Below are 23,810 nucleotides of genomic sequence, written 5' to 3'. Positions count from 1 at the left end.
GCCCTATCCACGGGGAGCAGCACAAATAGGTGACGAGAAAGAGGGGAGTGTACACAAGGGATACAGGGGAGCGAGGGGGATGACACTACTTGAGAGAAAAGGGAGGAGAAAGTAGGGCATAAGGGAGCACAGCATGCAGTGTACATATGAGGTTTTCTTATGAATGTGTGGGGGGTGAAGAGGAGTGAGGTGAGGAGGGGCCACAAATAATCTACACAACGGAATAATGAGATAAGTGCTAGACTAGAAAGGGACAATGAAGGTAAGGGTGACGAAAGAGAGGGAGCTACACACAGGATACAGTCATGTTTACTTAAAGGAAAACAAAGACTGCCACGGACAAGCATGGCATGGAAATGCAAATAAATCCCCCCTTTGCAACCAAAGTGTTTTTATTAACTCTAAGAAGCAGCATGAAAGATGGAGGGAGGCAAGGGAGAAGTAAAAAAACAACACTCCAATCATCACATTTCTCTTGCCTTTTCTTTCTGAATATGTAAGAATTTGTAAACAACATCGTGTGCTGTAATAAATCGCTATGGAGTCATACTCCCCTCTCTCGCTCTCCTCACACAGCAAACTAGTCCTCTTATGCGGTCTGCATAATGCATGAGTTCTGTGTATAGATTGTCAAGGGAAAATTTGGGCACGGCACTAACAATGGAAAGCAAGCGAACTTTATGTATATGTGCATAATATGTAGACCTTATGAATTATTACATAAAGCCCTTCAGTGCTTTCATAGACACTGTAGGATTCCTCTTCCTTCGCAGTATGAAGACATCCCACCTTAAGTGTTCACTGAGAAGAAACATCCTGTTGATACACTCCAGCACTCTAGCACATAAGAATACCTCGGAAGCATGGCGCACACACACGCACGCACACGCACACGCACACACACACACACAAACACACACAGACTAAATGAAGATGCTACACATGAACGCACATGAAGGCCTTTATGTCGTTGTATCTCTCATTCTCTCTCTCGCTCTTTATATTGCTTTTTCTCTCTTGTCGACCATACACACACACACACACACACACACACACACACACACACACACACACACACACACACTACACCCATAACCACACAATTAAGCTCCGTCATTTTCATACCACAGAGCCGTGGAGGCTCCTAAAGTGTGTGTGTGTGTGTGTGTGTGTGTGTGTGTGTGTGTGTGTGTGTGTGTTTGTGTGTGGCTGCCAGGCAGGGTGGGCCTCAGTGCAGAGGCCTACATGGCATGACCTCAGCAAGAGACTTCCCTCCTCCAGGCCCTGGCACACTCACTCACACACAAACTTGCACAAACACACACACACACACACACTGTTCCCAGCGTTCCTGGCAGCGCCGGTCAAACCAGAATGCTCTTCCACATCTTTCAGTTACTGTTTCTACTGGTTCCCTCTGGGTCTGCCCTCAGCTCTTTCACTGCCACATACATATCTATTCCACAGGGAGCTATAAGAAACTAAATACAAAGTCCAGTCATAGCTCCTGAACACATGTTTGACACGTCACAAAATATCTTTGATTTTTACTTGTATTTATCTCCTGGAAACAGTTATATGATTAAAAGGCAGAAAGACAAGCTATGCCAGTTTTCAGAGTGCAGGGGTTTTTAAGGATGCCAATGATGGTGTGTCACGGTCAGCCGGACGGTCACCTCAAGCCAGTTTTGTTCTAAGGAGTAAGGGTAGCTGTCTTGTTATCGTCTGTCATCCAATTCAAACATTTTTCTTCCATCTGTGTGCAGTTTGCCAAGAATACATGTACTCTGTGTATTATCTCTCCAGCATCTTCCCTTAAACATACTAATCATTTCCTCTGAACTTGTGCTGAAGGCAGAATCCCAGATTTGCATAACTATGGCTAGAGACACACAGTACCGTACTGTACATTGCTTGCAAATTCATCTGCCTTAAAAGGTATCATCCAAGGAAAACAAATATTAAAACTCTGAAAACAAATCTACAAATTAAATTTGAATTAGGTGATTTCATATGCAATGGCGAGAAAAACACTCACTGGCTGAATACCAGTGCAAAGTGGAAAATACAGATCTTTGTTTAAAGCTATAGTGCATAGTTTCTGTTGCCCCCAGGAGGAATTCTAAGTAATGACAACACTGTAGGCACATCCACATGATACAAGCCTTCCATGATTGAGCACAGCCCCCACCCCTCCTCCACACAGTTGCTAGTAGCCAAGGAGGACACGGAGGATTAAAAAAACATGATAGACTCTTCAGAAGAGGTATTTATCTTCACTCGAGTTTCTGCGCGCGAGTCACCGGACGACACAATCTTCTGAAGATAGCCATACTGAGAAATACAGAGAGAGTTGTGTGGAGCTGATAGTCTTAATTAGCTTTGTAGCAACTAATTTGGCAATGGCTTGAATGTAACGGACGTTAATTAATATCAAAACGTTACGCACTAAAGCTTAAAAGACAAACAAACTTCCTTGTGTATATTTGCTGAACTAGCCACTTTGTCATGAGGATAGATTGAAGTTTCACTTACAAAAAAAAAACATGCGTCAGAGTTACGATTTCCAAACTCTACGCACAACATCAACACAAAATTATCCCTGAATCAAGGTTGAATGAGGTGATGTTGCAGGCTTACAAATGAAAGCAGACTGCCAAGAATACTCAATTGAGAGAAGTTTGTGCTCATATGAGATGTTAGGTTGTCACGCTAACGAAGAGAATGAATTATAGATAGCCTGCATCACCCCACCCACCCTCTATCCTTCCCTCTTTCTTTCTCTCTTTGTCAAAATGTGATGAGCTAAGAAACTCAAGAAGCAGCTTTGGGTGTGAAACTGTATCCCTCTCTAGGGGTTTCAGCCATTTTGTTGAATTTGCATCTTAACAACCTTTCTGAGTAATTGAAAAAGTGGTGTCAGAGCCCAGAGTCTTGATCTCTGATATGGTAATTACCTTCAATTTATGCCAGAGACTTTCAGGGAGTCCTGAGATCCAGAGGCAGCAGCTGTCTTTGAGGAAAAAAGCTTAATGGCCTGCATATGTCTCCCTCTTCTTGGGAGCTATCAAAATGCATTTGCCTGGGCATTTTCATCTGTGGTTGACATCTCTGATTATAGGATCATAAGAAATGGAGGGATGGGGGTACGGGCGGAAGAATAGGGCCAGAACTTTCATGTGGTTTCCCCAACTCTGAAATGGGTTCCAGAAGGGAGCGTGCTGCGTACACACACCGCTTAAGTCTAAGCTTTTGATGACATGCTACTGGTTTGGTGTGTGTGTGTGTGTGTGTGTGTGTGTGTGTGTGTGTGTGTGTGTGTGTGTGTGTGTGTGTGTGTGTGCGTGCATGTGTGTGTTCATTCAGCATTGTTGTTGTAACCAGGCACCTTTTATCATTCGACCATCTTTCATCTATAACTGTGGACACCAATGCTGAAAAACATCTAATAGTTTAAAGGGACTTCTTCAAGAAATAGAGATCTGATGGATGAATTTGGTTGCCTTGGGTAATGTAAACATCTTATTCAGTAAGTGTGTGGACATGTGTGTATATATGTGTGTGTATGTTGGCAAGTGACAACTCCTTTCCTACTCTTTACATTGTACTTTTACATAGTTTTTTTTTTTTTTACATGAGATTCCCTTTAAATTACAGGGGCAATAGTGTCATATCAAGTCAGCAGCTGTGTAAAAAAAGCAATTCCTGCAACATCTGCATCTGAAAATATGCGCTTTTTAATTGTGTGTGTGCTTTTGAGCTGCTAAGCTGCATATGAGGCAACACTTCTCTCAGTAATCATCACCACAATCACTTGATTAGCTAAAGTCATTTGTCAATTATATTGCTCTCTTTGGGAGCCGGGCCAGTCACTAAACATGGTCAAATGGAGAGGGAGAAGCGGTGGAAACAAGGAGAGAATGAGAATGCGTTAAATGATCCATGATATAGTCTTGCTCCCACTCCCTGATTCATCCTCTATATGCCTTTAAGATAAACTATGAGCATCAGCTTCATCAGCTGCTTTTAACTGCATAAAATGCCTGAATCTACAGCAGATTGAATATGGGTGAGGGCAGATAGGATAAAAGGCTCATAAAAACTGCTAGGGGAGAAATTATGAAATTAAGGTTTTACTTCTTACATCTTTCTGATTGGAACGGATGGTTTCCCCCTTTACTCCAGCCCTAATGTCCTGTGCAATGTCACTATCAGAGCAATGGTGCTAATTACATACAGGACATTATCCCATGGTATACATTTAAGTCTTCCTGTACTGTCCCAATCAATACAGAGTTTGTTAAAGAGCCACTAATGTCCATGGCTCCATGCTTCGCAGACACTAATAACCTCGCTCTGGATTCTGCTACGACAGCTGAAGACACCCAGCACACACTGCAATCAATACTTTCTCATAGTGGCTCAGTCGTTTTGCTCGCCGTCTGTCTCACTCTTTCTATCTCTCATGCCTATCTTTCGCTCTCCCTTCACCTCTGTCATCTAAGTTTCTTATCTCTTTCCCGTCCGTTACCAAAGATGCAATCTCGCTCTGTCTCTTTTACCCCAAATACTTTCTATATCGCCTATCTCTCTATGTGTACCTCTCAACCGTTCCCATCCCCTCTCAATTATTCACTCTGTCCATCTCAATCTCTTTCTCTCTGTCTCCCTCTTTCTTTCTTTCTTTCTTTCTCTTCCACCCATCTCCCCCCCCCCCCCCCTCCCCTCTTCCATGTCTCTCACTCTTCCTAGCCAGCAGCTTCATTGTCCTTGGGTCGGGTGAACAATGTCAGCCCACATGGGGCCCCAGTGCAGTCCCAGCCGAGAAGGCAGGGAGCACCAGAGAACACCCATAACTCAATGTTTCAACTGGGCTGCGGGATAAAGGGAAGCCTCACACATGGCTGACTATGTGGGTCAGCCTGGGATCATTTGTAGAGGATGAGGCCAGCAACTGGCACCAGAATCCCCCACTGAGAGAGTGTGCTTGTGTGTGTGTGTGTGTGTGTGTGTGTGTGTGTGTGTGTGTGTGTGTGTGTGTGTGTGTGTGTGTGTGTGTGTGTGTGAGTGAGTGAGCCAGTGAGTGAGTGAGTGAGTGAGTGAATGAGTGTGTCATGTCCCCTTGCAACCCAGTGGCGAGGCCCCCCTCCAGTTCATCCCAGCGAACTATTCTATGGGAAACCTGCTCTTCTCTCCGTCCACGCTGCTGCCTCCCTCGACCCCCATCCTTTACGCGATGGCACCGCGACGCCTTTGTGAGCATCGGGGACAAAACAGGGAGCTCTTAGGGGCCACCAATTAGTCCTCCCCCATGGGGTGACATGGCCGATGAATAGAGGGACCCCCAAACCGTCCACGCATATAATCTCAACCTTACACTGTCATAGCCACACAGATTCAACCTTGTTTTCAGAAAGGTCTCCTTCTTGATTTAAAGGCACGGCCGACTAGCCCAAATGCGAGCATCCGGATGCCAGTTAGTCACTTTGTCAGGAGAATAGGATGGAACTTGTTTTTCTCACTATGTGTTCATCCTGGAAGGCATACAAGGATGGCTTTGGGAGGGGAAGGGGGGTTAAGAGAAGGTACATTTTTCTCATCAATCACCAAGTGACATGAACAACAATAGCAACTTGGAATCCATTACCAAAACAAACAAAGACATAGCAGGAGAGTCTGCAGCCAGAACCTCAGACGGAGGGACAGGCTATGTAAACTAAAGTGGTGATTGAAGCCTTTAAGCGCAGTAGGGGCTTTTGAATGAACAACCTAGATTGCTGGTGAACCAAAACACATGTCACAGAAATGTCTCAATAGTTGCATTATCACATCAGCGAACCCCTCCCCCATAACTCTTTGGCGCTGGATTAGCTTTTATGGGGAAAGAAAGGGTTTTTGAAAGCTTGATGAAACTGATGATATTAATTTCAATATCAGCCTTTACAGAAAAGAGAAATTTCTCTCCGCCTGTAGTTTGGGTAAACGTTTTCCTGAGGCAAAATTATCCATAGTCATTATGTCTCTACTCAGACTCAAGAGGATTTCATCTGAATGACTTAGCTTGTTCAAATGTTCAACATTCAAATAACCTTTAAGTCGCCTTGTCTCTTTGAAAAACAGTTAGATTCTATTGGCTTTTTATATGGGAGATTAGGAGTGCAAGCTACATGCAGACAGTCTGGCACTAAGCTCAAACCTACACCTAGACACACACACCCACACACCACACATGCTCCATGATGTAGCGTGCCATTTTCTCCTCTCACCTCTTCTAGGCTGACCATCAGCAGATAGATTAAAGAACTTAATGCAAGAGAAGAGAGAAGAGTCAGACACAGAGCAAGAGAGAGGAAGCTAAATGTGGGATATTTGTGGACCTTAGTTTTCTGCAGCAATCTTTCTCCTGCTGCTCACCCTCCTCCCCCCAATGTCACTGATCTGAGTCCCAAGAAGCCAGAAGGTGAATCTTGCAAAATGACCTCCTAATTGGTCAAATAAACATTAAAAGTTATAGTAAATAGCATACTGTGAGGTATTACTGTGACATTTATAGATTTTTTTGCATAAAAAAGTGCATAAAAAACTGGTGAAAATTCCGGAAATGTGAGAAAAAAAAACATTTTATGATTGGCTAGGGTAGGTGAGGTAGATCTGTAAATAAAAACAAAATTAGTGAATAAATCATAATAAATCAATTGCACCACCAGCTGTTTATGTCGATGCACCAAACTTCTAATACTCACATAAATAGTAGTGGATGGAAGCACACATTACTTATGTTGCACTTTCTTTTGCAGATTTAAAATGTCCACTACATTTGGCTGGATATCTGACTATAGTGCCAAATATCTCCCAAAACGTATGAAGTAATCAGTAATTTCACATTGTTTTATCCATAGAAACAGCTTCTAAACCTTGATCCCGAGCTCCATAAAGGATTATCCAAAACAGAAAATGTGCAGTCACTCTTTAATTAAATGATGCATTTCAAAAAGTCGTTATATTAAAAAACAGCCACAAGCTCTGAATAGCAGCAATACAGTAACAGAAAAAGGAAAAGATACTTTCAAAGAGTGGCACATGTGCTCTTTGTTCATCATAATGCCTGGCTGGAGAGTCAGGCAGCTGTTTATCTTTCTTTCAGTTCACATACCTGAGGAATACCTTTCTATTTCCAAACACTGCACAGGGCAAAGGTCTCAAGGTCTATAAATTATGATCTACAATTAATAGCATAGCAGCAAACACTAAGCAGAAACTTATTTCAAGAGGTTCAGGGTGTTGTGATTTCCTCACAGTATAGCTGGTATGCCATCTGAAGGTGAAAGCTGCGGGGTAGAGATGCTTTGTCCGTTTTCACTGAAAGGAGGAAGGGCGGCGTTGCAAGAAGACGGCTAGGCAATAGATCAATGACTCTGTGTTCCCCCTAAGAGGTATAGGAAGTACGGGGCAAGCAGCAGCCAGATCCTTAAAAATAGCTCCACCGATTGCAGCTTAGCTTTAACCCAAATAATGGGAAGGCTGACCAAGTTCTGTGGAGGTCTCTACATTTTTGATTAGCTCCTGACCTCGGGGTAGAGAGGAGACAGAAGAGAGATTTCATACTGAAGATATAGAAAAATGGGACAGGACCAACTTTCTGGCTCGTTCGGTCTCTGTCTGTGACCTTCCCATTTTGGCTTTTGCTGAACGTTTGAGTAAAAGATCAGGGTGTAATGCACAATAAGTGTGTGTGTGTGTGTGTGTGTGTGTGTGTGTGTGTGTGTGTGTGTGTGTGTGTGTATGGAGCTTCTGTGTCATCATCCATCACATATGTCAGATTAAACCCACCTAGTAATGGCTTCAGGGGAATGTCAGACAGTCAAACACCCACATACTCAGACACCCGCCCCACCCCCCCCCCCCCGACACACACACACACACACACACACACACACACACACACACACACACACACACACACACACATACACACACACACACACACACACACACACACGCACACACTATCTCTGTCCACTTAACACTGTGTTCTTTTGAAAAAGAAACAGCTTGACATTGAATATGTAAGCTTAGACAAATAAAGTATTATCAAAGCCTGCTCTTCCAAAGGGACTCATGCAACGGAGACTGAGTAGATTAAACTTTAATGATCTCAGTGGGTACAACAGTCTCAGTAACGACTCTTTCATCACAAAACTGTGAAAAGTTGATAAGTTAAACTCAGCTAGGTTATTAGGTTAGGTTATAATCTTTTTTTAGAGATGGCAATGTCAATCTGTACGTTGGTCGACCAATTTGGTCCAGACTGAAATATCTAAGAAGCTATTGAATGGATTGCCAAGAAATTTCATACAGACATTAATGGTCCCCAGAGGTATAATCCTAATAACATTGGTGATCCTCTGATTTTTCATCTAGCATCCCCAGCAGGTTGACCTTTGAAGTTTTGAGAAAAATGTCAAAAAGTATATATAATAAGTAATATATTGCCATAAAATCCATTTCCCAAAGGATGAATTGACCATTATGTAAGACATGATGTCCTGCTGAACATCAGCATGTTAGCATTGTCATTGTGAGCATTTTAGCATGCTGACATTAGCATTTAGCTCAAAGCCTAAGTACAGCACATATCTATTCCCATGAAGAGAGGCTCCTCATATGGAGACTGCCACATAATGTAAGGCTGGCGATCCCATGTACAGTAGGTGAGAAATATTTATTTTGGAGTACCTTTCAAAACTGTTTCCCTGCTGAGCCACGAGGCATTTGTGACTGTTATCTTAATGTAGCTTAATGAGAAAAGACACGACTCAGCGTTTCCCTGACCTAGAAAAGAATACAGCGGATCAGCGTGCAATAAATAGAAAAAACATAAATGGAACCATAAATAAAAATGAAGTAAATAATTAGAAAGATGATGATTCTGGACAAGTTGGCTCATTAGCAGAATAGACTTCAGAGGAATCCATCTCATTGTGCTGTGCGTTCACCAATAAGACTTTTCCTGTTGACTGAACAGATAAACAGATTCCAGCGGAGGGCTGCTTCTGCCATAATAGAGCGTCCTCTCTTTTCTTTCTTTCCTTCTGTCTCTCTCAATTTCTTCTTTCGGTGTTTGTCCGTTTCTCTCGCCCTCCCTCTTCCTCTGCCTCCGCTTCTTTCTGCACTAACCCTCCTCCTCCTTAACCTGCCTTTGCTTGCCTTTCTCAGGGTCAATTAAGCTACAGTAACTAAAGAGCAGTGCACTCTGTCACATTCCATCCAGTCCCCCTCAATGAGTGACTACAACTTTCACTAAAACAAACGGGCTCTGAAGGAACCCGCTCCAGCAGCTATTACCATATGAACAACTCACTTCCTACTGCACAATGAACTACCTTGACAGACCTTCTCTGGCCTCAGGCTGTCCTTCGTGGAACGGTGTTATTAATGGGGTATAAAGAAGGGTCTGTGTGCATGTTGTCTGCCCTGTTTCGCTTCTGCTGCTCTGGCCTGGTCCGCCTGGCTTTGCCTACCCAGTGCTGCAATATTTACTTCATAGGGGGTCGACAGAGCAACAAAGACGCTCGCTCACACGCACACCTAACTACACACAAGCTCACAGCGGGGCAGGCATAAGCGCAGGGAAAATGCATGAAACAAAACTTTTGAAGTGCATACACTCGCACACATGTTCACACAAAAACATGCACGCATTTTCAACTACAAGAGCACCATACTGTGCACTTGAGAGGCCAACCTCCACCAAAGGCAGATCTATTTCTTTTTTCTCCACGGTCGCCTCCTCCTCACAGAAACACTTCAAATCTTACAGAATGTCAACAACTGAAACCTTTCAGAAGGAAGAGAACAGGTACTTTTGCTCTTTTGTTTCTATTTTAAAGTTGTTGCAGACATTTTCATGTAAATACATGTTTGTTTTGCTTCTATTGCTGATCACCACAACAGAATTCTGATTCAGCTGTGCTCCGATCATGAAAGCTTTTCCATTTGCTTTTCTAAAGACCCAGTGGAAGTCTGACCTTTTCTTGGAAACATCCCCTTATGCACAGGAGTTGATGTTGTTCTGACAACAGGTTTGTAAAGAGTAAGAACTGGGTAATAAGCATGAGCTACCGTACAGTAGCAGAAGAGACAAGAACAAGACCGATTTACTCTTTCTCGCAAAATCTGTGAATGTGAATTTTTTTTGTGTATCTTCCCCGTGATTTGGAGCCACTCCACTCCAACTTAATGGGTTATTCCTTGGCCCATGCTACACCTTTCCACCAAGTTTCATGAAAATCCTGTAGTATTTCCCTTATCCTGCTGACAAACAAACCAGGAAGATAACTTACATGTTGTGAAATAGAAATCTGAAAACCTTCTATTACATTTCTTAGAAATTAGAGCATTAGAGACAGCCTGACATACAGTAAGGAAACAATCTTACACCTTTGAGACAGGAATGGCATTGACTGTGCTACCTAGAATGCAGATATCATTTTTATGTCATTTTTTATTTTCTATCTTTTGTTTTGTTTTTATTTATTTTTTGGTACTGCTGTGTTGTTGCTGTCTTTTTTTGTGTGAGTTTTTTTTTGTTTTTTTTTTGTTTTTGTAATGCGGTATTGTTAGCGTGTTATTGTGTTATGGGGAAGGGTCTGGGGAAGTAGGGTAGGGGGAGGGGGAACATTGTTTGTACTTGTCATCTGTATTTAAAAAGAAAAACTAATAAACATTGTTGACAAACAAACAAACTGAACCAAACATAACCTCCTTGGCGGAGGTAACAACTACTTCTTACCAAAAATATGACTAAATGTTCCTGTCTTGTCTTACATGGTCAAATTATCTGCATGTGCACAAGGACAAACTGTAAATGTGAGTAATATTTCCTGTGGTGACAAATGTGGAATTCACACCCTGCAGAGCTAGATCTGCTTTTCTCTCGACCTGATACTTTCCTTTGCAGCTCTATACCTTAAAGGCTGAGAGAACGGGTCCGCTACATTCAAAGGAGCAGCCGTATCGACTGAAAGAGAGAAGGAGGAAATATCATGTTTGTTTGTCTTATCTATAAATTTGATCTTTTTGGAGGAGGAAGTTTCGTTGAATGGCTCTTTGTGATTGACCTCTATAGCTTACACCCTCGGCCTGCAGGGTGGGTGGGCAGAAACACAATCAGATAGGTTCGATTGAACACTCAACTCACCACTTAAAGGAATCGTGTTTTTCTCTTTTTGAACAGAAAAAACATCAGATCTATAGTATGTTTCAATACAGGAAACACACCATGCAATCAGATCTACCTATACTCACTGTGACATGTCTTTTCATCCCATCACAAAGAGGGAGAAATGCTATAATCACCACACTGCCAAAATCTGTAATTTAGGAAATCAAAAGTCATGCTGTTAGAAACCATGACTCAGTGTTCTTAGTTTGGCCGCATGTTGATGTTCAAATTCCCGAGCATATTGTGATTGAAAGAAATTGGAAACAACAGATGGCAATGCAAAGTGTTATATTATGGCGCAGGACTGTGTCATACCTTGTTTTAGTGCTCCCAGCTGAGTTGTAGGGAGTAATGGAGCCAAAAACAATCTTATGTTTGTGTTAAGTGGGTGAGGTCTACTATTCTCACTGTTATTACAATGCATTACATTGATTATATTTTAGATAACATCATTGCACTAAGGGTGGGCGATATGGATAAAATGTTATTTTATATGATGATGATTTCATAATGCATTAATGGTATTGTGTCCCATTTTATGGTTTAATCTGCCAATTATTTTCTCGATTAATCAATTCATAATTTTGTCTAGTGACAAATGGCCACTATAATTTCCGGAGCCTAAGATGACATATTTAAATTGCTTGGTTTATTAGACCAACAGTCCAAACCCCAAATATATTCAGTTTAATATCATACGGTATATTACAAAGAAAAACATCACATCCTCATAATTAAGAAGCTAGAATCAGTTGTGCATTTTTATTTTAATGATTAATCAATTATCAAATTATTTCTCAATTAACGTTCTGTTGATTACCTAATTGATCAATCCACCAATGGTTTCAGTTTAGTCCATACATCCCGGCTGACCTCCTTTCATAATTTAATTGTTTTCTCCAGCAGGCATCTGACGCCAACAAAACAAAGAAAACCTGAGTCAGAGAATCAGGCTTCTCATGGATCAGATCTTCATCTCATGACCACAAAGCCATCTGACTCCCAGCACATGTCCGACTCACCGACACTTGATACACAGAACCCAGCCCAAAACCCTGATAGTAGATACCAGAGAGGTACACATACGCAACCCAGCCCATAGCATAGCATGCATTCACCCTGAGGCAATGTGTGCCGCTGTGTAGCTCTGGATATATGTGTGACATTGAGAGGCTATATCTATGATATATGATTGCTTGTGTGCACATGCATGTATGCCTGTGTGTGTGTGTATACCTGTATGCACATCATCTAGAATTTCCAGCTTACCATCACAATGCCATGAAAGATTGTCTAAAGCTTGTTATCTCTCACACATGTATTTGTTCATCAAACTCCACCATAAAACCCCCTCAGAGGTGGATAAAGTTCCATCATCCACCAGGTAATAAAATACACTATTTGTCCTCTTATACAAATGGCTGCAATACAGGTGCGCTCCTCTCTGTGTCCATTTGAGAGATAGCTATCAGTTAAAAGGGTAACCAAAGCCTCTTCACTTGTTGGGTCTCCCCCTTTTCTCTGCACTGAGCTCCTCATTACATGCCACTGTGAATAATATCTCCTTTAAGCTTTGTTTACTTGAGGCATATGGCAGGCCTTCTGAAGTCAGCAAGCTGTTCCTATGACTAACCTTTCCGCAATGGTTTTGTTACTGCACTTTTATGAGCACATCATGATGACAATATTGAAACTCATTTGAGCCAGGAGCTGAACTCATGATAGGAGCAGTTTGGACTAAAAGAGGAACATAGTGGTAATACGTTAGAAGAGGAAAAACACGCTGGAAAAAAAACCCAGTATTAATGCTTCTATTGATTATAATCTCACCATCAGCTCCTACACCCTCCTTAGATGTAACACAATGCATCCCAGGGAATGCATAACTATTGCTAATGGCTATAAAAAACCCCTGAGAATTGGCTACTGTTCTAGCCACTAACATTGATATCTCCCCCAACCACAATCTTTATTTAATCTCAATATAGTGGCACAAAGAATTACGGATGAGAAGCGGATGAGAAATTGCGCGGTCAGAACAGAATGGTAGACTTTGCTCCTTTTGTATTATTCTAAATCAACTGAAGCACTGCCACTACATCCCAGTACCTATTCAAAGTTTGCACACTACAACAGTATGTTAACTGGTTCAGACTGATTCATCCATGCTAAAAATCCACTCTGTTGCTATCCGGTAAGGTGCTTTAGATAAAAATAGCGCCACTCTTCCTCTGTTGTGTCAGACTGATTCCAATCGTTCACAGAGGATTCCAAATAGCAATCAATTAATTAAATGCATCTCCCCAGTGCTCACCCTTTCCATTCAGTTGCTGCTGTAGTTACAACCCAGGCAGTATTTTCTATAGTAATTAGCCCAGTGTTACAAGCATGGAAATCACCGTGATGAAGGAATAACTATCTGACTGCCTCCAGGGTGGGACAGGCAATGAGAGCACTCAAATAGAGAGTCACGCCTTATTATGCAAGTGGTGGAGGTAAGGAATACAGCCTCCCAAGGTAATTGAGGCCATGTAGGCTGCTTCATACAGACAATCACCCTGAATAGGAGTGAGACGCCGGTGTAAAGTGGAAATGAAAATAGCTGAAACCCTGCAGTTTTCTGCCCTCCGCAATCAGCATTTCTCACAGCCCAGAATGAAATATGAACTATTCAAATATTAAACAGTGGGGAATAATGAGTGGGTTACACTATAGGTGAGTGAATCGCCTCAATGAAATTTAAATAACATGCTTGTACGTGGTGCTTATATGGCTCCCACATTATTCTTAAATAAGCTTTTCTAGTTCTTTGTTGAGCCTACAAGCACATCATATATTGTATGAAGCAATGGCCAATATGTACTGCTAGAAGCGCATTAAACCACGGTAGCCATACAAAGATGCCAGCTATGTACTAAATTCTACCATAGGATGTATTTCAAACTTGTCAATTAATTGCTCAGCTGTCACAGGTTTATTGGGTGTAGGTCCTGCTTTATTTAGCTCACGTGTTTGTGTGTGTGTGTGTGTGTGTGTGTGTGTGTGTGTGTGTGTGTGTGTGTGTGTGTGTGTGTGTGTGTGTGTGTGTGTGTGAGGACCTACAAGAGTGCATAAGAACAGTTTAGACCTGTGTGTATGTCATTGGTAATGTAACCGGAAATCATTTTTCACAGTGTTGTAATGACAGCAAATATCTTTGTCCGAGTAGTCTGTGCTCTCTGTGACTGTTCATTTATAAAAGTCTGGGTTACCGAGAGTTAGACAGCTTGACTAACACAAGAGCACACACACACACACTTGCAAACACACTAAGACCTTCACCTGTTAATGTGTGATACAGATGACTGCTGCAGTGGCGCCAGTGTGAACACACCACTATGTCCCATCTTATCAGCTGGCTGCATGAAAACCTGTTTGTTCTAGATAGAGTCTGCAACAATCAACCAGTCAGCTTGAGGGAATTCAGTGGATGAGTGCACCTCACAGGACTGAACAGAGACGAACAATCCACCACAAAAGGATGAAGATGAAAGTCAGGTACAGACTAAATGACAACAACAAGCCTACAACACAGGATCAAGTCCACGCTCCAAACTCATAATCTTTTCTAGGTCAGAGCTGCACCTCCAAAGACTCATCCCACCTCCTCTCCTTGCTGTCTGATTTCTTTGTTGTCATGTAAGGTGATGTAACATACTGTAACTTTGCAGTGTAAACCCAAGATAGAGACTAGTGCAGTCATGTGATAAAAACACGCCAAAAGAAGCACTACTCTCTCTAAAACCGAGTCAGGAGGTGAGTGAGGAGGAACTAAAAAATAATGCTCCAAAACTTCCCAATGTAATAAACCCTAAATTACAAGTTTAAAAACTGGTTAAGAGCACTACAATCTTCTGATATGAATATAAATTAAAACAAAAGAAAAAAACATCACTTCAAGAAAGAAAATTAGTTGTGCAAAGTTGTAATAAGAGCCATTCTCCGTTAGTAAGACGTAGCTACGATGCGTAAATGATTAACAGAGAGTGGTTCTGGATAGCCTCACCTGCCGTCCTGTGTTCCTATCTAGTTACCAGGCTAGCATTACTAGACTAGCAAGCATTACTAGATCTCATGCACCCAGTGTAAGCTCACATGTACTCTGACACAAACACGCAGAATGAGAAAGAAAGATAGGAAACTGAAGAGGGGGTGACTAATGAATTGGATGTCTTCTGTTTTTCCTATACCTGTCGAACTGCTGAGAGCAGCTGTTTAAAGCCTTTATGCAAACTTTGATTTGATTTGATTTGAACACACACAGCCTAATAATCTCTTCCAAAAACAGGAATGATTCTCTTTGATGATGTCTGACCAGTTTTGACTCATCAAACTCCCTTCAGAGGAGCTGGGCACATAGCCATGCCTCCTTACTCAGACTCCAAACCCAATTAAATAATCAAGAGTTCAATTGCTGGGTGATACCACAATCAATAAACGGAGGATTTGTCGGATATTTGGATGAAATTAAACAGATCCCACAAGAAACAAACACAGAGAACTTATCAGCGAAACAGATGAGACGGTCTCAGATTAGTTGAAGATGGGAGTAGATCAAAAGACACAGCGTTTCAGTATGCAGCTGCTGCAGTGACCAATCAAACCAAACTAGTCAGAGACCAAAATAGGCTTCATTGCAGAATTCTCAGTCCCTACACACACCAATCTATGCACCAAGAGTGCATACGTACACAAATAAGACCCTAGCTCAAAAATATGCAGATGGCCTCACACACCTTCATAAACCCAGAAGCAGTAACCTCATGAATAATCCAGTCAGCACACAAATCAAAACCGTAACAGGTTTAGAAAAGCAAAGAGGCTTTTTAACAAATAACGCAAAAAGGCCCCCAGTAGACTGTGATGAATGAATCAAGCCAAGCATGCTGCAAACATTATCAGAGTGGGGGATGAATGAATACATTATCATGCAAGGCACAACTTCTCTTTTCTTGCCTCACAGCTTGTCTGTTTTCCTGCCTATCAACCTGCTTGCCTGATTACCTGCCCACATACAGAGCACCTCTGGCCAGATTAAAGGGGCATGGATGGGGGCGAAGTGAAATATTATTTATTTTCACAAGAATTCATTTTGAAAGGAGGATGTGTTGAGTGCCTTTGCTCTGTGAGTCTAAGAAAACTCACTGCCTGCCTCCCTTGCTAACCATCCAGCCTCTTTCGATTAACTCTGTCTGACAGGCTGCCTTCCTTTCCACCTGTCTACTACCCAGTTACCTCTTCCACGCCCCCTGACCCCTGAATATCTGCTTTTACTGGCTAATTCCATTACTGTCTGTCTGTTTTTTTTAGCCTGTCCCTTTTCAAAAAATATGTTCTAAAACTAAATTCATGTACAACTACAGGAATTTGCATTAAAACATTTGGTTACACTTTACTTGAAGGTATCTACATAAGAGTGACATGACACTGTCATGAACATGTCATAAACATTATAAACAAGTCATAAACGTTTATGACATAATGCTTCTTTTAGTAAGTGTCATTTGTTTTTTGTCATGACAAGAGTTAGGGTTAGGGTTAGGGTTCATGTGTCATGACTGTGTCATGACAGTGTCATGTGTTCATTTCACTCTTATGTAGATACCTTCAAGTAAAATGTTACCAAACATTTTTAAGAAACAAACTGATATTTGGATTTCATTTATACAAAGAACGAATGTTCATATTGAACATATATGCAAACTGTTCAATGCCAATGCAAAATGTTCATACTGAACATATCTATATCATGCCTTGGTAATTGAGCATGATGTAATGAATAGTTTGACATTTTGGGTTTGCCAATATCTGGCACATAACCCCCATAAAACCACATGTAGATTTTACACTTGAGGTTTTGTATGGATTAAACTAATTTTTTCAACCTTCAGACAGAACCAGGCTAGCTGTTTCTCCTTATTTCCAGTATTTGTGCCAAGCTAAGCTAATCAACTACTGGCTATAACTTTTATATTTACCGCACAGACATGACAGTGGTAACAATCTTCTTATCTAACTCTGAGAAAGAAGGCAAATAAGTGGTATTTCCCAAAATGTCAAACTATTACTTTAACATATGTATTGTTAATAAAACATATATTAGCTTTTGAGCAACTCAAAACACTTGGTTAAGGTTAAAAGTGTGTTCTTGGGCTATGGTTAAATACTTAAAAAGTAAATGCTGACTCAAAGCATGAGACGTAGGAGAGCGCAAAAGAGCATTGACATCTTCACTAAACCACATTTTTTCCTGGGTTTTGCATGTCCAACAATTCACCTTGACCTCTTCCCTGTGACTTCTGTGTTGTATAATGTTACACTTCCTGGATATTAAAAACATTCCCAGTAAATATAATTCAGGCAGCAATAACATTTCCTCCACAAGGTATTTGGCAAAGCAAATTAGAATTATTGAAATGTTTATCATTGGAGAATAGAGCTGCCCGTCTACCTGTCTACCTGTCTGCTAATCTCCATTTGCCTATCAGGCTCCATTCCTCCCACTATCGGCTCAGGCTGCTGTGACACCATACATTTAATCAGTCCAGCAGCCCTGGGTATACCTAACAGTGTGTGTGTGTGTGTGTGTGTGTGTGTGTGTGTGTGTGTGTGTGTGTGTGTGTGTGTGTGTGTGTGTGTGTGTGTGTGTGTGTGTGTGTGTGTGTGTGTGAGTGGGCCTTTGTGAGGCCTCCACTCAGCAGAGTGATGATAAGTACTCCCAGCCCAGTGCTCCACATGAGCTGATGGACAGACAGGCCAAGAACACTGGGGCCTTGTGGTTGGGCGTGTGTGTGTGTGTGTGTGTGTGTGTGTGTGTGTGTGTGTGTGTGTGTGTGTGTGTGTGTGTGTGTGTGTGTGTGTGTGTGTGTGCGTGTGCGTGTGCGTGTGCGTGTGCGCGTGCGGGTGTGTGTGTGTGTGTGTGTGTGTGTGTGTGTGTGTGGTGTGTGAGCCTGCTTGTGTTTCTTTTTTTCACCAGCCATGCCACCAGGCCATGCCACATGGCTGCAATTTGTTCATTAGCTATGTAATAAATGTACACACACACACACACACAGAGGTAATATTGTTCCGAGTTCTGCCTGATTGGATTCTGAAATAGAGGACCCTCAGGGGAATCGCTTGTAGTCTGCCAGCCACTGTGACCAGGAGGAGACTGATTTCCTAACAAGGTTTGAGGCAAACTCGGAAGAAACACATGTAGCCTGTATTTTTATATTTGCTGTAACAAACTGAGAACTTGAGAATATGAACTAAAATAATATTGGTTGTTTATGGTTTTCGGATATTAGCAACAATTATCCACAACTTGAACTAAATAGTTTTGATTGCTTTCATATGGCTGAATTTGAAAGTTTATCATTATGTTTCATGTTTATGTGTCAGAATAACTATAGGTCATTGGGAAGATTTATCAGTCACCTGGAAATAATTAATATTAACCCAGGGCCAATTACAAGCAATCTATCATCATCATCAGTCTGTCAGATGAGTTAGGGATGGTTGTTACAAATTACCTGCTGTCGAGGATATCAGTTGATGCTTGTTTGAGCTGAGCTCGTCCTGCCAGGTTTAGGGCCAGCTAATAAATGTTTGCATCACGAGATAGAGAGCAATATTAGATTATGTGAAACTATATCCCTGCTGACAGATAATTTAAACAGAAATGTTGCTGCGGAAGAAATCCAGAAACATGGATAATAAACTAAATCTGTCTAGCCTTCTTAGGCCAGCGCATGGAAACCAGCAGTGGGGCCGTGGAAGAAGAAGCTGCTTGTTCCACATTCAGTGAGGCTTATAGCCTCTGGGAGAGTATGACTGCTGCTCTGCCATGAGCATACAGATCACCTTACAGACTGGCTTTCCTCTGCTTTGATGACTGATGTACACACACACAAAAGCACTTCCACACACACAGCCATGCATGCCGGCTTCCACAGATACTCAGGAGCGTTAACACGGCGGGTTTGCACACACACACACACACACACACACACACACACACACACACACACACACACACACACACACACACACACACACACCTTTACCTCACCCCCCACCTGGAAAATTCACCTGCTGCACCTGAGAATGCGACCGCTATGATGTCACCTGCAATCTCATCACTTCAAAGGCACAAGAGCACCCTAGTGCCATCAGCACAAAAAGCCAATGCACCCTATCACTTCCTCCTTTGTCCTTCTGTCCCCTAATGGTAATTCCCCTGCAAAAAGTCCAGAGGCAGTGAAGGGAGAATTACACAGTGTACTCTACATTCAGGTACTCTTGGGTTTCTGCCCATTGGCACTCACAGTGCACCACTGCAACAATAACAATATTTCTTTTATTCCTCTAACATAAAAGAAACTGCCCCGGTGCGTGAATCTGTGTGCACTTGTGTCTTTTGTGTGTGTATGAGTGAGTTTATGTGTAATTGTTTACACGCATTTGAGAGAAAGAAGGTTGTGTGTCCTGAGAATCCCATGATTACAGTGCTGCCGGTTGCCTCCTCTCCGAAAGCTTCCATTGGAAATGCTCCCAAGCAGGGTATGATGTGATGAGACAAGGCGATAATACAACCACCACATTAGTGCATGGTTAGCCAGTAAAAGACCCAAATGAGATTATGAGGTCATATGGGAGGTACAAAGCCTACAGCCAAAACAAGAAGCCCTTTTCTGAAGGTAGCAGGGCATGTTCATTATTGCTTCTGCACAGAGAGGGAAAAAAATCAAAATGTGGAGGAAGGTAGAGAGAAAGAAAACAGGACAGGAAAAGGAAAAAAGAGAGGAAGACAGGCAGATAAATACAGAGAGACAGAGACAGAGAGTTAAGGGTTGATAGCAAGAGGTATTCCCTGCCTTGGAAATTTCCATCATGGTTTAGTTCCATAGTAATTCATCATTGAATAACACATGAATTCAGCATGAATTACCATCAACACATCCAACTGAGCATGAAACAGGAGGCCCTGGCCTATCTTCCATCTCAGCTCAGTGGAAGGCTTTTCCATTGTAAAGTAAGGTGAAATAACAGCCGCTCAATGTACTGTAGCACACTCAAGATGCACCAGCCCCACAAACACGCTATTCACAAAATGATACCTACTGTGAAAATATTCTTCTGTTCTCTTTAGGAAGGAGAGCGCAGAGAGAGAGATTTTATGTATGTGTGTATGTGTGTGTGTGTGTGTGTGTGTGTGTGTGTGTGTGTGTGTGTGTGTGTGTGTGTGTGTGTGTGTGTGTGTGTGTGTGTGTGTGTGTGTGTGTGTGTGTGTGTGTGTGTGTGTGTGCAAGAGAGACTGAAAATGCACGCACAGAAGGAGATAGAGGGTTCATTGCTGAGACAAAAATTGAATCCATTTTGGTTCTTGAAGCACACTCATCCACGGTGTGAGGATCTGCTCGGTGTGTTAGCCTGCCATTGCTCTTTCAATCACTTCCTCTCTTTCCTCCTCTGCTCTATTTTAATTGTTCTGCCTTCCCCTCGCTACACTGTTTATATCATTTCCTACATAGTCACACCACACTCCATAGTCCTTTCCTTTGCTCCTTTCTCCTCCTTCTCTTCCTCTCACTTCTCCTCTCTCCAGGCAGCCAGGCACCCCAACACTGTCTCAGGTCCTGAAACTATGGCAACGGAATGAGAGAGCAAGCGCTCTCTATGATTAATAGATGAGAGATGCAGTGCCAATCGTTGGGGCCTGGGGAGGAGGGACAGATGCACTCGAACAACGCCACGCAAACATGCACACATAGTCAAAGAGAGTGCACAAAATGAGAAAACACACTTAAACCACCCTCACCATCAGCCACCCTCTGTGCTTTGTGGTAATATACACAGAAAATAGGCAAAGGGTCTGACTTACCACACATAAACACATGAGTTTTCAGCAGAGTTACAGCTAAAAGAGCAAAAGAAGAATGTAGCAGCGTTTACCTGATGCTTACATGACACACACCTCCTTATTGGCTTCCGACAAGCAAACTAACCACAGAAATAACCACTGCTTCAGCAGCCTTAATGGGTCTTAGCAGACTGTGGCTCTCTCCATGGATCACAGCTGGCTGCTCTCACCTGTAAAAGCACAACAGCAGGATGGGAACTAGGACATCTTATTTTAATGCTGTGTATCACGATTTACATTATCTGATCTGTAATACAAGACTTGGCTCTTTTGAAGGCCAGTCATTCATCCATCTCCCATGGCAATCACACAAAGCCCTGCTGCTTTTGGATTATCCCTGCAAATGCACTTCCTCTCCATTCCATTTGAGTAATGAAAGGCGACCAAACTCAGCTGTGACAAAGGTATTACCGTGTGTTAATGTTGCATGTACTAACCTGATGTTATAAGCCGATTTTAAATGTTGCTTGAGTTTTCATTTGGCACACATATGGTGAAGTTTGGCTCCTCAACAATCTTCTCCTAGATGGGCTATCACTTTTTAATTCATTTAATTTCTAACAACAAAGCTTTGCCAAGGACAAACAGCCAAAACACCAACAGACACGCCAATTCTACCACTGACTTGCGGCGCCTGGCCCAAATAAGCCTTTTGCCTGGTCCTTCATGCCTCTGGCTTTCTTGGCACAGACAACACGTTCAATCAATTATGCTAATGTTGCGAGTATGAAGAGTGTTTAACACATGGACGGTTAATTCAATGGATGCACTGTAGAGTCATTTATAGGGAGCCGGAAGGGTTAAGGCTGAGTGGAGGAAAGCAGCCAGATAGAACATAAAAATGAAACCTAGAAAGTGGAAGAATGTGTGTGTGTGCGTGCGTGCGTGCGTGCGTGCGTGCGTGCGTGTGCGCATGTGTGCGTGTGTGTGTAAGACATAGAGAACATGAAACAACAAGCAAGTGATCAGCGAGTGATTACATTTTCAATGAGCCATGCTGTGAATAGAGCACACTGGACCATACTGCACGTTGAGCTATATTAGGTCCCTATAGTACAATGAATATCATGTATCATCTCCTATAAACAATATGTTCCAACTTAACTAGAAAGGATGGTGGGTAGTGAGCAAATAAACTGCTGGCCCAAATACATAAAAAAACATGGAAATTTAGACAAATGTTTGCCCTATCCTCTGATCCTGCATAATACCATTCAGTATATTTTTTTAGATAAAATGAAAGGCATTTATCAAACCTTCTGAATCGCAACAGACTGAATCTCCAGCACAGCTAAAATCAGCAAATGTGCAATGTAAGATCTGCGATGGAAAGCTCCATTAAAATATAAGCTTCATGGATTTTGCTGACCTAAAACAATATGGACTAAAACATATACACACACTCATGATTATCCCTTTTTCAAATGTTCCATTACTGATCTAGGGGTTGGTCATTTAGCGTTAAGGCAGTGTAATTGAAGACTAAGTAGACTAATTGTTTAAAAAAGAAACACCACCCCACACACATAGGATGTGCATCAATAAAACATGGCTTTTATGAAATATGCATAAATAGACATACTATTGAATGCTGGATATTTACACCGTCTGAGTGAGGACCAATGGTCAACAGCAGCTGACCGGTCATTGTTTATAATAGAGGGCTAATTCATTTTAACAGGAGTAAAGCCACATATCAATTATTCAAACATACTATATTCAGACTGCATCTGTCCTTAACTGGCAAAGGCATATACTAACTCTCTCTCTCTCTCTCTCTCTCTCTCTCTCTCTCTCTCACACATACAGTGTGACAAATCCACATCAGTCACACACAATGCTATCCCCATTGCTATTGTTAGGGGATCTGCAGATCAAATGCTTTACAGAGCATTGCTCCAAATACAAGCAACAACACTGGTCGCTCTGCTCTATTCTGCCTCTCCAGCAGGAGAACATGCAGGCTGCTGTAACAAAGGTAATACTGCTGTAATTCATGTATCAGCACCACAACATGTCAATGTATAATGTGTTGATAGCAGGATTAGAACTCTGGTTTGTGGTGTTGTATGTATGAAAACAGTGTGGTGGGATTTACAACCCGTACAACAATCAAAAAATGCCTCCAGGACATTTGAATGCCTTGAGGCTGATATTGTAGGACGAGCAGTGATGAAATGTTACAGATATATTAAAAGATTTATGTGTGATACCAAGCACAATATGTATACTGACTGCAAAAAAACATAAGGTCACAGATGAAAAAACAGTACCAAATATTTCCATTGATTTCAGGAAAAACAGATGAAATACAAAACCCTGTTAGAGCTGCATGAAATATTTCCTTTTTTTGTAAAGGTTGAAACTAGAATCATGTTTCCAAAACATTATGTGCTGCTGCTGCTGCTGCTGACAATCAGCTGACCAGAGGCACATTTTGCTGTGGGCATTCATTCCTCTTTAGATTCACCCATTTATATCATCACCCTTGCACACTTGATAATCTATAACCTACATTTAGAGTTGCTGAATCCTTTTTCCAGCTTTTCCTAGTGCCTCTGGGGGGGTTCTTTCATACATACTGGGAGAGGAGAGGAGAGGAGAGGAGATGATAGGAGAGGAGAGGAGAGGAGAGGAGAGGAG

General features: G+C 41.9%; 1 protein-coding gene across 3 annotated transcripts in view; it reads right to left on the bottom strand.

Annotated features, from left to right (window-relative positions):
• The window catches only part of sema6a (sema domain, transmembrane domain (TM), and cytoplasmic domain, (semaphorin) 6A), a 109,884-nt gene that overhangs the window by 84,436 nt on the left and 1,638 nt on the right, over positions 1-23,810 (bottom strand). Inside the window, exon 2 of one of the 3 annotated variants that reach the window (XM_078251053.1) lies at positions 21,200-21,337. The exons of the other annotated variants lie outside the window; for them this stretch is intronic. The gene's annotated coding sequence lies outside the window, so the exon portion shown is untranslated. The remainder of the gene's footprint in view (positions 1-21,199; positions 21,338-23,810) is intronic. 3 annotated transcript variants of the gene reach the window in all.

The sequence above is a fragment of the Sander vitreus genome, chromosome 5 (assembly GCF_031162955.1).
Source record: "Sander vitreus isolate 19-12246 chromosome 5, sanVit1, whole genome shotgun sequence".
Taxonomy (NCBI): domain Eukaryota; kingdom Metazoa; phylum Chordata; class Actinopteri; order Perciformes; family Percidae; genus Sander; species Sander vitreus.
Note: the sequence above shows the minus strand (reverse complement) of the source record. Positions and strands in the feature narration are given on the sequence as shown.